The sequence below is a fragment of the Panthera uncia genome, assembly GCF_023721935.1.
Source record: "Panthera uncia isolate 11264 chromosome A3 unlocalized genomic scaffold, Puncia_PCG_1.0 HiC_scaffold_11, whole genome shotgun sequence".
Classification (NCBI taxonomy): Eukaryota; Metazoa; Chordata; class Mammalia; order Carnivora; family Felidae; genus Panthera; species Panthera uncia.
The window spans coordinates 22561845-22574826 of NW_026057578.1; positions in this window are offsets into that span (position 1 = coordinate 22561845).

Below are 12982 nucleotides of genomic sequence, written 5' to 3' on the forward strand. Positions count from 1 at the left end.
ACTTGGAAAATTGCAAAGGGCTGTATAATCCAGAGGGATGATTTGGAGCTGCCTGAAGACTCGATCTCCCAGCTTGAAGTTCTGACAGCTGCTTCCAAGTTGACCTCCGGGAGGGCTTTGTGTAAACCCTTATGCTGGCCATTCAAGAGGACTGGATGGCATGGCCTCGTCTCTTGGGTGGCTGCATCTCCTGTCTTCCTCCCCTTCCTCTCTCTCTTTCTCTCTCCCTTTCTGGTGAGTTCAAGCTTGCCTTTCTCTCACATGGTTTTTTCATCTCCTGAGTCAGAGTGGAGCAAGACCCTGGAGAACAGAGCAGTGCCTTGATGGATGGAGAGACACTGGACACAGAGAGACGGTCCTGAGCTGGCCTGGCCACCAGCACCTAGGAAGCTCCTGGAAGAAGCCCCATCCCATCTCTGCTTGTTCTCCCTGTTGTCCAGTGTGGGCTCCCGGCCCTTCCTGCTCTGAGCACCTCAGTTATGCGATATCACCCCTCTTCTGCATTGGCTGCCCCCATTCTCTCCTCTGCCCAGGCTGACCATTCAGCTGCTTTGGAGCTCAGCCCCCTTCGTGCACCTCAGGCCAGCAGCCAAGGCTCTCCAGGCCCGGCAGTCCCTACGCATGCTGACCTGGCAGTATCTTGACTGCTTTCCTCTCCTCAGAGCAATGAAGACTTTGGTGACGTGTCACATTCGTTCTCCAGCTGTCCATGGTCTCAGACCAGTGGGGATTTCGAGGCACAGAGAGGGCATACTGTGTCCAGGGTATTCAGGAAGAGGGCTGTGGGGCGAGCCAGCAACAGCTGGCTTGTGAGCTCAGGACTCTGAGAGCACAGTTTTGAGCCTCGCTTCCTGGGAGGAGCTACAAGCACAGGTGAGCCTACCTGGGCCTAGGCCTTTCTCTAAGCAATCAGCTCGAAGAGCAGGAGACACAGCACGAGTACTCTGCCTACTTCTGCAGATCTTGGCTCCTTCCCTGTAGATACCACCAGAGCGAGGTTGAGCCTCTGTGTCAGCCTGGTGTTTAGACTTACTATCAGAAGTGATGCAGTTTGAACAACAGAAAGCACTCTGACCCAGCAATTCCATTGCTATCAAGCCTAAGCAAAGATGCTTCTCCAAGCAGGTTCACTGCAGAAGTGTTCCTACTTGAGCAAAATCAGAAATCTGTTCCCCAACAGTGGAGAGTGGTTACGCCCAGGTACATATGGACAGTGAAACACTGGGTGGCTGATAAAAGTGAGGTTGTGGAGGTAAATATGCTGACATGACCTTACATGAGTGAGAGAGAGAGAGGGCAAGAGAGAAACCAAGAAACAGACTCTTAACTATAGAGAACAAACTGATCGTTACTAGAGGGGAGGTGGGTGGAGGACGAGAGAAATAGGTGATGGGGATTAAACCGTGCACTTATGATGAGCACTGAGTAATATTAGAATTGTTGAACCACTACATTGTACCCCTGAAACTAATATAACACTGGATGTTAACCATACTGGAACTAAAGTTAAAAACCTTAACAAATAAACTTTACAAAATAGCATGTCAGTGGAATCCCATTGTATGTGTATGTGTGTATATATACACACACACAAATGTATACATGAGAAAACCTAGGTGCTTTGTAGAAAAATTCTTAACTGCAACTCAGCAGTAAGAATTAGGGGAACTTATGATCCAGTATTTCCACTACTGGGTTTTAACCCAAAGAAAACAAAAACGCTAACTTGAAAAGATATTATATATATTACTTACAATAATATTATAAATATATACTATTTACAGTAACCATGATGTGGAAGTAACCTGTATCCACTGATAGATGAATAGATAAGAAGATGTGGTATCTATGTACAATGGAATATTACTCAGCCATAAAAAAGAATGAAATCTTGCCATCTGCAACAACCTGGATGGAGCTAGAGAGTATTATGTTAAGTGAAATAGGTCAGTCAGAGAAAGACAAATGCTATATGGTTTCACTCATGCATAGAATTTAAGAAATAAAACAAACAAATGAAGAAAAAAGGGGACAAAAAACTGGACCCCTAAAATACATGGAACTGGTGGTTGCGAGAGGGGAGGTGGGTAGGGGGATTAGGAGGGCACATACCATGGTGAGCACTGAGGAATGTATAGAATTGTCAAATCACTACATTGTACACCTGAAACTAATATGACACTGTAGGTTAACTTCACTTAAAAAAAGAATTAGGGGAACTTAAGGAGTTGTTTTCCCTTATCTGCATTTTCTCATTTTTCTTTATTACGTGTTCATTGTAGAAAGAGTATAGTTATCATTGTGCATTTATCTTTTTTTAACAAGTGTAAACCCTTTGACCAGTAATTCTAATTCCAGTTAGTTTCCTAAAGAAATCAATCATTAGGATAAGCACAAAGATTTAACTACAGAAATAAATGACTTGCTTCTCGTGGGGGGAAAGATAGACACAAACTAAAGTTTTCTGCAGGGATTGGTGGGTTGAATACAGAGCGATGTGGTGCGCTCACACGCAGGAGCGTGAGCCACGCGGCCACTAAAAACCATGTGGCAGAAGGGCAGTTGTTGACTGGGACAGATGTTTGTGAATAGATGATTGGAAGGGAAAAAAACCCAGGTTTTAGAACAGTATGTACTGAATCAGCCCCTCTTTCTATAATGTGTGCTTGGTCCAAAGTCTGGAAGGATGTATGTGTAGATGTGAATGGTGTTTCATTTAGACGGGTTGATTACAGGTGATCTTAATTTTCTTCGTTACACTTTCCTGATTATTTTATCAATATGTTTTATTGTATCATTTTAAGAACTAATTTTTTAAAGAAGGAAAAAATAAACAATCTATTCTGAGAAGTCACGTAGTGAGAGGGAGGCGGCGAGCATTGGGAGCGGGACCCCATCGTCCCACAGGGAGGGACTGGGAGGAGCCACAGCACCTGCTGAGAGGGCTAGGATTGGGGGCCGCCCGCTCTGCGCCGGCCCCAGGAGACGCCCTGCGCCTGCGCCAGCTGAGGAAGCTCACCGCCCCCTCCTCCACCCCCCGCCCCCTCCTCCCAGGCCTGCTCTCTGCCATTCACCCTCTGGAATTAGCTTGCAGAGACCGTTTTAGGAAGCCCGTGGGCGGTTGGAAGCAGCTTGTGAGCAGAGCTGGAGGCCGGCTGAGAGCTGCGGAGAGTGAGTGCCCAGAGGAAGACAAGACAGAAAACAAAGGGAAGCCGGTGCCCTTTCCTATTTTTCTTTTTGGTCTGATTTTTCAAAAACAATTCTCTGGAAAATCCTTGCTTTGGTCGAAATGCTTCCTCCTCTTCCATTTCCCCCAGGCCTCCATATAGGGGCCAAATCTAAGCCTAAAGTGGGGACCAATGCTTCCACTAACTCCCTGTGCAACCTTGCTCATCCTCCCTGGGCCTCAGTTTCCTTTTCTATCACATTGCACTGGAAGGGACTCAACGTTCTCCTCCCACTCTTTAGGTCCATGCTTCCATCTCAGAAGAGAGGCTTCTGGACCTGATGTCTCCAGAGACTCTTTACAGCTCAGAGAATCTGAGCTTTGTGCTTTGAGATCCCTGAGAGTCTAAAATATGCTGGCAAGAGCTGGATTTTGCAGTCCATGATTCTAGAACGTAACGGTATTAAATTGCTAAGACTCTAAGTCTAGGTTCTAGCCAAGGCGCTGCTCCCTGTTCCGTATTGAAGACTGTATCTGGGGATGTCTCACCCTCACTCCCACCAGACTGAGCCTGGCCTTCGCCAGAGCATCGGGGGCCGCCTTCCCCAGCCTGGGCAGAGACACCCGCAGTCTTGGGTCCCTGCAAGCAACACACATGGCTTCAGACCCCAGGTAGCCTCCTGAAGTAGACGTGGAAATGGTAGTTCGGGAATACGATGCCCTCACCGTGTGCCAGGCTGCAATGAGGGATTGGCCGTTTGTCAGCTGAGCCTCTGCCCCGAGCCAACAGTTATTGTCTCTGTTTATTCAACACCCACCGCGTGCCAGGTCTGGGGGCTACAGAAATTACTGGATCTGAGAGACACTACATTTATGCCCACTTTCCAGATGAGGACGCTGAAGCTCACACAGGTCTAAAGACTTGCCAGGGTCACAGAACTGGAAGGTGGCAGAGCTAAACCTGAACCCGTATTAGCTGACTCGAGAACCCTGCTGAACTGCTCTGCTGCCTCCCTGCAGACACCAGCCCTGCTGACCCCCAGTGGGCAGTCAGCCATGGGGAGAGACAGCAAATGACTTCCACACAATCAGGCTTCTAAGACAAGGACCCAGAACATACACCTGGCCCTGCCCACCCTCCCCAGCCAGGGTGGCTGAGGTGTGTGTGGAGGTGGGTGGGGGGGCAATGTTTCACAAATGAGCGGGGCACGTGTTCAGCTTGCATGCATGTGGGTGTCTGTGTGGCCCCAGGAGAGCGTCTCCGTGTCTCTGTGTGGGTGTCCCTGTGCACAATGTGTGCGCCCATCTGATGTGTGTGAGCAGTTTGGATGTGGGGGCTGCTGTGTCTATCCTAGAGCGTGTTAGAAACAGATGAGTGCGAGCTCTGTCGAGCCCATGAGAGGGAAGCAGTGCGGGAGAGTTCTGCCTTCCTCAGAGGGCTGAGTGTAAAGGCCTTCAGAGTTCCATGACCTTGGGACCCTGAAAAGCTGCTTGTCCCCTGGGTATCTCTGCATTTTGCCAATTTGAGGTTGGAGCCCCAGATGCTACACCATTGCTTTTGTTGGCTCCTACACCCACCTGGTGACTGGACCCACCACCCAGCACCATTGTGGGAACCTCTTGGGCTAGATGAACCTTGGCCTTGATCCACGGAGGACCAGTGAAACTCATGCAAAAAGGCAGCTGGGTTCCAGGGTCCCTGGTCCTGAGCCCGGCTGTGTGTTCACAAACAACTTGCCTTCAGTCTCCCCTTTCCTCTGCCCTGGATCAAGTCTGCTAATACCAAGTGACTTTGGGATAGAGTCCTAGAAAAATGATGTGTGGTCTCAGAACTGGAAGGAAACTTCACAGCCACCTAGTAAAACTACTCTCCTGGTAGATGTCTGTGTTAGCCCCATTAAGCTTCCTAGGTTTTACTTGAATGCTCCTGAGAATGGAGAGCTCACTACTTCAAAAGAGCCCACTCCATTCTGGGCAGCTTTGACTATGAGCTCTGCCTCATACTGAGGTTTTAGATCTGCCTCCCATAACTTCACTCCACTGGTCTCAGCCCTGCCCTCTGAAGCCAACGAGAGTCCAGTCCTGCCAAGCCACGGATACAGGGTGAGGCCCAGAATGCCTGAAGAGAGCTTGGGGATAGCTGCCCTGGCTGGACCTGGGTCAGGATCTCAGAAACAGCTTTGGGCTCTGGGGAGATCTGGGAACCACAGCCTGGAGAGAAGGGTGTGCATGCATAGTGAACAGATGACAGGGAGGGGGTGTGGCTCCCTCCACAGCACAAGACTGCTGCCGGGATGAATGACGACATGTGCAGGGAGCTTGGCACATGGGGGGCTGGACAAGTACTGCTTTTAGGCTATTATTCATCCACCCAGCCGTTCATTCATTTACTCTCCTCCTCTGGGCCAAGCCCAGAGGGCCGAAGATGAAACAGACACAGCCCTACCCCCTAGCCTGGGGGATGATCAGGAACAGGGGGGCAGATGCAGCTCTGGCATGTCATTGTAACTAACTGGGTGCATGCCCAGCACCCAGGTCCTGGCTCCAGATGCAGCTCACAGAGGGGGCTGCAAGTATCTTTGGCTTGGTCCCTTGCTCTTGGAGATGGGGAGCACACAGCCCCCTGCGCTTCAGGAACTAGGTACTGGGCTTCCACAGGAGGGCCCATACAGGTAGGGCCAATACAGCTGTTTTACAGAGGAGAAAACTTGAGTTCCAGAGCAGCTAAAGGACTTGTCCAAGGGTTATAGCAGTGTCAAGGCTCCCGATATACTCAAAGAGCTGCAGCTGTCTGGTGGGGTATTTAGGCCCAGCACACAGTTCTTGAGCTTGGGGCAGGTGGATGAGACCCCAGGGACACCTCTCCAACGGAGTAGCCTCATCTCTGCAGAGCCCACACTCCGGGCTGGACACAGGGTAGCTTGGACACCGGCCCTGACACAGCATGCTAGGTGGCCGAGATAAAGCCCTTGCCTTCTCTGGGCCTCCCTCCCCACTACTCTAAGAAGAGGGCACTTGAACTACATCAGGAAAGTCAAACAGGTTTCTCTCATGTGCCAGCTTCCTGCAGTTGGCTGAGGCTACCTGGGGCACCGCACTGAGAAAGAAAGGGTGTCATGATCACTTCATCACATCTCTTGTGGGTGAGGGACTGGAGTGGCACTATGTGTGCCGGGACACGCCCTGCCTGGATCGGAGAATTGCTAGGACACTACTCCCATCTCTCCCCTGGCACCGGTGTCCCGTGTGCCCAAGAGCCTGAGAGCTTCCTCGGGGTCCACCGTGCCCCATGGGAGGCAAGAAACATGTTGAGACTCTTTCTAAGGAGCACCCAGGGCATTGTGTGCTGTGTCCAGTGCTGTCCTCACAGGCCACCAAGCCCAGCTGGCTTGAGATCTTGACCTGGCTTCACAGCTACACAGCCCTGTGGCCTGACCAGCTCCCTGTCCTCCCTCCCCCTCTCATCAACTCCAACAGACAATCAAGCCAGTGTGGACCGAATACGAAGAAAGAGTCTGAGTGAAGTGCATGAGCAAGGCCTTTCCCCACTGCCCCTCCTGGTGCTTGGCCTCATCCTGGATAGATGGGGAAGGAAAAGAAGGCATTGCTGACCTACGATGTGACCTACGGCCTTCACGCTTATCCTGAGAGGTGGTTACTACCCCCATTTTACAGAGGAGGAAACTGAGTCTCAGAAAGGTTCAGTGACTTCCCTAGTATTATCGTGATCATGGGCAAGGCTGGGATTCTGGCATGCTCCAGAATCCAGGTGTTTCCTCTTCCTAACCAAGTGGCCACTAGCCGGCCAGTGATGAGAAGAACACCACAACTGAGGCTCAGAACGACCCCAGGTCTAGCCCCAACCAGCATCTTCATTGAGCTTCTGCAGGATCTTGACCATTTACATCGCCTCACTTGCTCTCAATGTCCTCACCTGTAAAACTGAGCAGCAAGTCTCTGCTGTCTTGGCATCCCTTCACCCCCTGCCCCTGCTTCTGGTGTCTCCCCAGAATGAGGGCAGGGCAGGGTCAGGATCTAACAACACCGTGCCTCTAATCCAGACGGGTCAGTTCTCCTGCCAGGGGATGGACAGAGCCCTCCATGGATTAGAACATGGTCCTGCAGCCACACAAGAGGATAGTAAAGCAGAAAAGTTGCAATCCACGGGCTTGCGAATTTGATTTTGGTTGGCTTGTGCAGTATTTTTTTTAAATCTGGATTTGCTGCCAACACTTAAAAATAGAGAAGTTGCACTTAAAAATCCAGATTTCCGTCTTCTCTTAAAAAACTGGAAGCTTTGACAAGTCTGCCTTGAATTGGCCCGGAGGGGCTGGAACTGGGGAGCAGAGGCATGCTCTGTGTCCTGTGGCCTGCCCGACCCCTGTTGGCATCCCCAAGTTTGTGTCCCATGATGCAAGGGCTAGGAGCTCAGGCTCTGGATTCAGGCCGGCCTGGGTTTGTCCAAGCGCGGGGTTCAATCGCAGTTGACTATCAGAGAGCTCCCTAACTTCTCAGGGGGCCAGCTTCCATGCTGGCAAAATGGGGAGTCCTTATAGTACTTCCTTCATATGGAGGCTGCCAGGCTGCAAAGAGTGAATGTATATAAAGCTACTGCTGGGGTTTCACCTGCTGCCGGGCACATAGTGAACACTTGGTAAATGGCAGTCATGGTCTTGACCACCACCACCCTCTCTGGACAAGGGCAGGGAGGTCAGGAGCAGCAGCAACAGCAGCGCTTGATGCCCTCCCCAGCTGGGCTCTGGACCATCCTGGAGCGCCCCCTTACCAGCACACATGCTGGTGGGGCAGCGGCAATCCTGTCTGGGAGGTACATCCCCAATCAGCAGGTCAGCAGCCACTTAGTGCTCCAGTGCCATCGCTGAGGCCCATGGCACCCTCCATGCTGCTGGCCAGTGAGCCCAAACTCTTCTTCCCTTTGGGCAGGAAACAACTCACCAAGTGACCTTGGACGAGTTCTTTTTCCCTCCTGGGACCCTGGTTTCACCAACGGCAGCATGAGCGGTGGCCTTTGAACTGTGACATCTTGGGAGTCTGGCAGATAGGCAGGCCAAAGCCTCATGATGCAGGAATGAATTAGTCAGGATTCTTTGGCTGCAAGAGCAGAAACCTATCAAAAGGGGCGTAAGAAAAAGATATTGTATCTGTCTTTCTGTGATGGCTTATTTCCCATAACAGAATGTCCTCAGGGCTTGTCTCCACATTGTCACATATTGCAGAATTTCCTTCTTTATTAAGGCCAAATAATATTCCATTGCATGTATATATCACATTTTCATTATCCATTTATCTGTTGATGGACATTTAGGTTATTTCCACATCTTGGCTATTGTGAGATATCTAAAACAGTCAGATTCATAGAATCAAAGAATGGAATGGTGGTTGCCAGGAGCTGGAACGATGGGGAAATGAGGAGTTGCAAGTCAATGGATATAAAGTTCTAGTTAAGCAAGATGAGTAAGTTCTAGAGATCTGCTGTATTACATTGCACCTACAGTCAACAATACTGTTTTGTGCACTTAAAAATTTGTTAAGAGGGTAGATCACATGTTAAAGGTTCTTACCACAATCAAATAAAATTAGTCAATAAAAAGGTATTGTATTCGCTCATGAAGGAGGAAGCCTGAGGATTGTGTGCTACAGGTAGGGATTGATCCAGGTGCTGTGGTGATTTATCAGCTCTTTCTCATCTCTCAGCTTAGCTTCCTTCTGTGTTGGCCTCATCCTCATTTCTGGTGCAAGGGCTTTTGGGTATAATAAGCCCTATTAGGTCCAACTGAGAATCCTCTACTCCAGAACTCCAAAAATAGAAGGCACCCTTCTGCGCCTATGAGAAGCATCCCAGGGATGCTAGGCCAAGTGGCCTAGCTAAAGTTGTGTCTATTCCTGCAGATGGAAGGATGGCTGAATTACTGTAATTGGCATTCCTCCCAAGGATGACAGAATACATAAAGTTTTCCTCAAAGCAAAGGAGGCTTGACGCTAGAAGAGAGGTGAATAGAAATGAGTTGTACAATCTACTGGCCATTCTAGGGGCCCCTTTAGTGCAGGGACAGAGCCTTCTCAGAGAGGGAGCATTTACGCACTTAGCCCCATGCTTGGAGCAAGGCGTCACAGAATCATGAACAGATGATTCTAGCCCTGAAAAGCCACAAGAAACTACCGCACATCACCAGACTGTGATAGCAAGGGCCAGCTATGTATGCGGCTCTGGCTGTAAATGCCATGAGGGGGTCAGGAAGGCTTGCGAGAAGCCCTTGGTGGCTGAGGAAAGGACAAGGGTGGAGGCGTGAGTCAGGGCGTTAGGACTTCAAATCTGGACAGGGAAAATCAGAGTAGACGTGAATCACGAAAGGTAGGAGTGGGGATGGATTAAGTGGGGCTGAGGAAACATGGTTTTGACTGTTGCAAAATACAAAATAAAAAAGCATAACACTGGGAAAAACTAGAACAAAATATGGGCCCATATATACTTCATCCTGATGGATGAATAGACTTTTAAGCATTAAAGCAGTGGGAAAAATCAAATCAAAAAGAACAAGCTTGACGTATTTGACATGTAAAAGAGTAAAGCATACAGTTCAAAACATAAAATCGAAAGGCAAATCGGGGGAAATATTTCTAACATTTAGGTACATTACGATAAGATAAATGCATATTTTTTAAAAAAAAGAAGATCCGACAGAAAATGAGCAGAGGACGTAAACACTTTCCAAAAGGGAAATGCCTAATGGTGTAGGTTTCTTCATTCGAAATGTACCACGAAGACCCCCCAACCTCTCACATCCCACTCTCTACCTTCAGGCTGCTAGGCTCCAAATTAAACAGTTTATTGATCCACAGAGGGGATAGCAGGGGAAAATACCTGCGCAGATGCCTGGGCATGAAACCAGCCTCTCAGAGGCCCCACATCTGGCAGCATCTTTCTCTAAAGCAAATGTCTTTTGCAGACTTCACTGCAACTCTGGTAGGACCGAGTGAGAGGGGCCTCTGCTCTCAGGCTCAGGTGCACCCCGGACTAAGCAGCCCCTCAGCAGCCCCAGTGGTCTGTAAGGGGCAGAAGCAGCCTCCTTCTGGACCAGATGTTGCTCCTCCCCACCTCCCCGGAGCCGGGTCGGTCCAGTGTGCCCACAGGCCAGATATGACACAGAAGTTCTGCGTGGAAACATGAGGCAGCTGTTGCAAACCGAGGGGCCAGTAAGTTGTCGGGCTGGCAACCTTGGATCCACGGGTAACTCTCACAGATGATATAACTGTCTTTCCTGAGGAGGGCTTGGAGGTGGCCAACACTGCTGCATTTATACAGGTGGGCTAGAATTCTGGCTCTGAGACTCGCTGGCCTGAGCCTCACCTCTCGATGCCTTGGTTTCCTCGTCTGCACGATGAGGAATAAGGACTTCCTTGAAGAGCTGGTGCTCCGCCCGAATAAGGTAAGGACCCAGCTCAGTGCCCAGCAGCTGGGAGGAGGCCCCCACCACACGCTAGGTCATATTAATCATGAAGCCCACGGAAATGCTGCGGGTGGGAGTGGGTGCAGGGGTGATTCTTGAGCAGGACAAATCAGTACCAACAGTGGCTGCACACCCCCCAGTTCTCTGTTAGCCACAAGAGAACCCTAACAGCAAGCAGACCCTCCTCACTGCCCACTGGCAGCAAGAACACCCACGGTGGAGGGGGGGGGGGGACGCAGAGCCACCACAGCCTATCATACCCCCTGATTCACTGCTTCTCAACAGAGCCATTTCCAGTCCCCTGCCTCCACCCCCTGGCTCAGAATTCCTGTGGCAGCTACCCCCTCCCCCCAATCCTTCCTCATGCCCCACCGGCCCAGATATACCACAGACATACGGGAATGGGAAGGGCTGACAGATCCCTGATGGGACAGGAGAGAGGGCATTTGTGTGGGGTTGGGGACCCCACGAGTCAGTATTGTGCCTAGATTCTGAGACTGCAGAGAAGTAAGGGCTTATCAGGCTAGAAGAGTCCTCGAAAGGCCTCTAGTGCATCCTTTATCTGAGGCAGGAATGCAGTCCAATATGTACACCTGACAGCAATCTGGCCCAAGTCAGTACCCTCTGTCACCTGGGTTACCACTCTAGCTTCCTTACCGCTGTCCCCACTCCCACCCCTCTCCCCTGGCAGCCTGCGGCCAACGCAGCCGCTTGTGATCCTGTTAAAACAAAAGTCAGACCACGTCACTCTTCTGCTAAAAACCCTCTAATGGGTCCCCATTTCACTGAGTGAAATGCTTACAGCCCGTAAGCCCTGGATAATTTGATCCCTTGTGGCTGCCCAGATTTCCTCTCCAGCTATTCCCTGTGCTCTCACCATATTGACCCCCGGTGTTCCTGTAACCCACCAGGCATGCTCCTGCTCCAGGGCTTTTGCATTCCCTGTTCATTCTGCCTGGAACACTCTTCCCATAGATGCCCACATGGCTCCTTGCTCACCTTCAAATCTGTGCTCAAATGTCACCCCATTTAAATTGCAACATCTCCTCTTACCCTCCCAGCACTCTCAATGTCCCTTATCCTGCTCTAGTTTTTGCCAGAGCATTTCTTACAACTAACAATCTCTGTAACCTACTTCTTATGCTTGTTGTCTGCCCCTCCCCTCCAAATGAGCGTAAGCTCACCGGGGCAGGCACTCAGAAAGTACTGTTTGGATGAAGAAGGAACAGAGCCCACGGCAGCCTCCCTGTAACTTCTCCCATGGTTCCCAGCTCTGCACTCTGAAGGACGCAGAGACCTCCTCCGTCAAGATAGCTCCCCCAGCCTCTCTGCTCACGGGTGAGGCCCCACATGTTTCTCCAACTGCTTCTCACGTAAGAGCTCCCTCTCCCCAAAATGTAACCTATCTGTCAGGATCCCTTTAGAAGTAGAGTCCTGACCTGAGCCAGGTAAAAATGTCTGGAGGAGACACAGGAAAAATAGAGAAATCTGGGGAGGGGAGAAGATAGACAAAGAACCAAGGAGGAAAGACCTGTGGAGTTTCTTTCACACAGGCCATCTGAGAAGCCCCCTACTTCTGCTACCTTCTTCCCACCAAGCATTTTAACCAATAACCCCCAAGATTCCTGTTCTCCAGAGAAACCTGGAGATAACCCTGTTATCCCAGTGAGCACCAGATTGAGGACGCAGGACAGAAGGCCTGGCAGGTTGGGGACACATCCCTCCCCCCAGCAGGGAACAGCCGACACTATTTCTGGCTCTCATCACCCCCAGCCCCCATCTCAGCAGGGAGGCCAGTTCAGGGCAGGAGCCCAGCGTTGGGGGAGAATGAGCCAGCATGAGCCAGCAAGGAGACCCTGGATATTCCAGAGGTAGAATGTTCTAGTGAAAACAAAGCCTGCCTGGGCCAGATGTATGGGACTCTGAGGCATAGAGGTGCCCTGGTCTATTGGGGACCGAGGAGAGGAGCGGACCTGCGGAATCACAGGACCACACCGCCCCCAGTTATCAGCAGGTAGCTCAGGTGAGCATCCCACTCCATTCTGCTTTGGATCTGGTGGATGTCACGGGGATGTGACTCAGTGACGGCTTTGCCCAGACATTCACCGTGCATTTCCAGCCCCCGTTGCAGCAGGGCATTTTGGCCAAGCCAGAGTCTGATTAGTTGGAGAAACTGACATGTCACGGTGCCCTGAGAATATTAAATAATATTTACAAGGGGATGACGTTGGGAAAGTAATTATCGATGGTGAGAGGCAGTCAGCGGTGGGGAACTCCCCCACCGCTCAAGCAGTGACAAATTAGACGGATGGGCTCAGATCAGCGAGGGTTGTCGTGGGGACAGCGG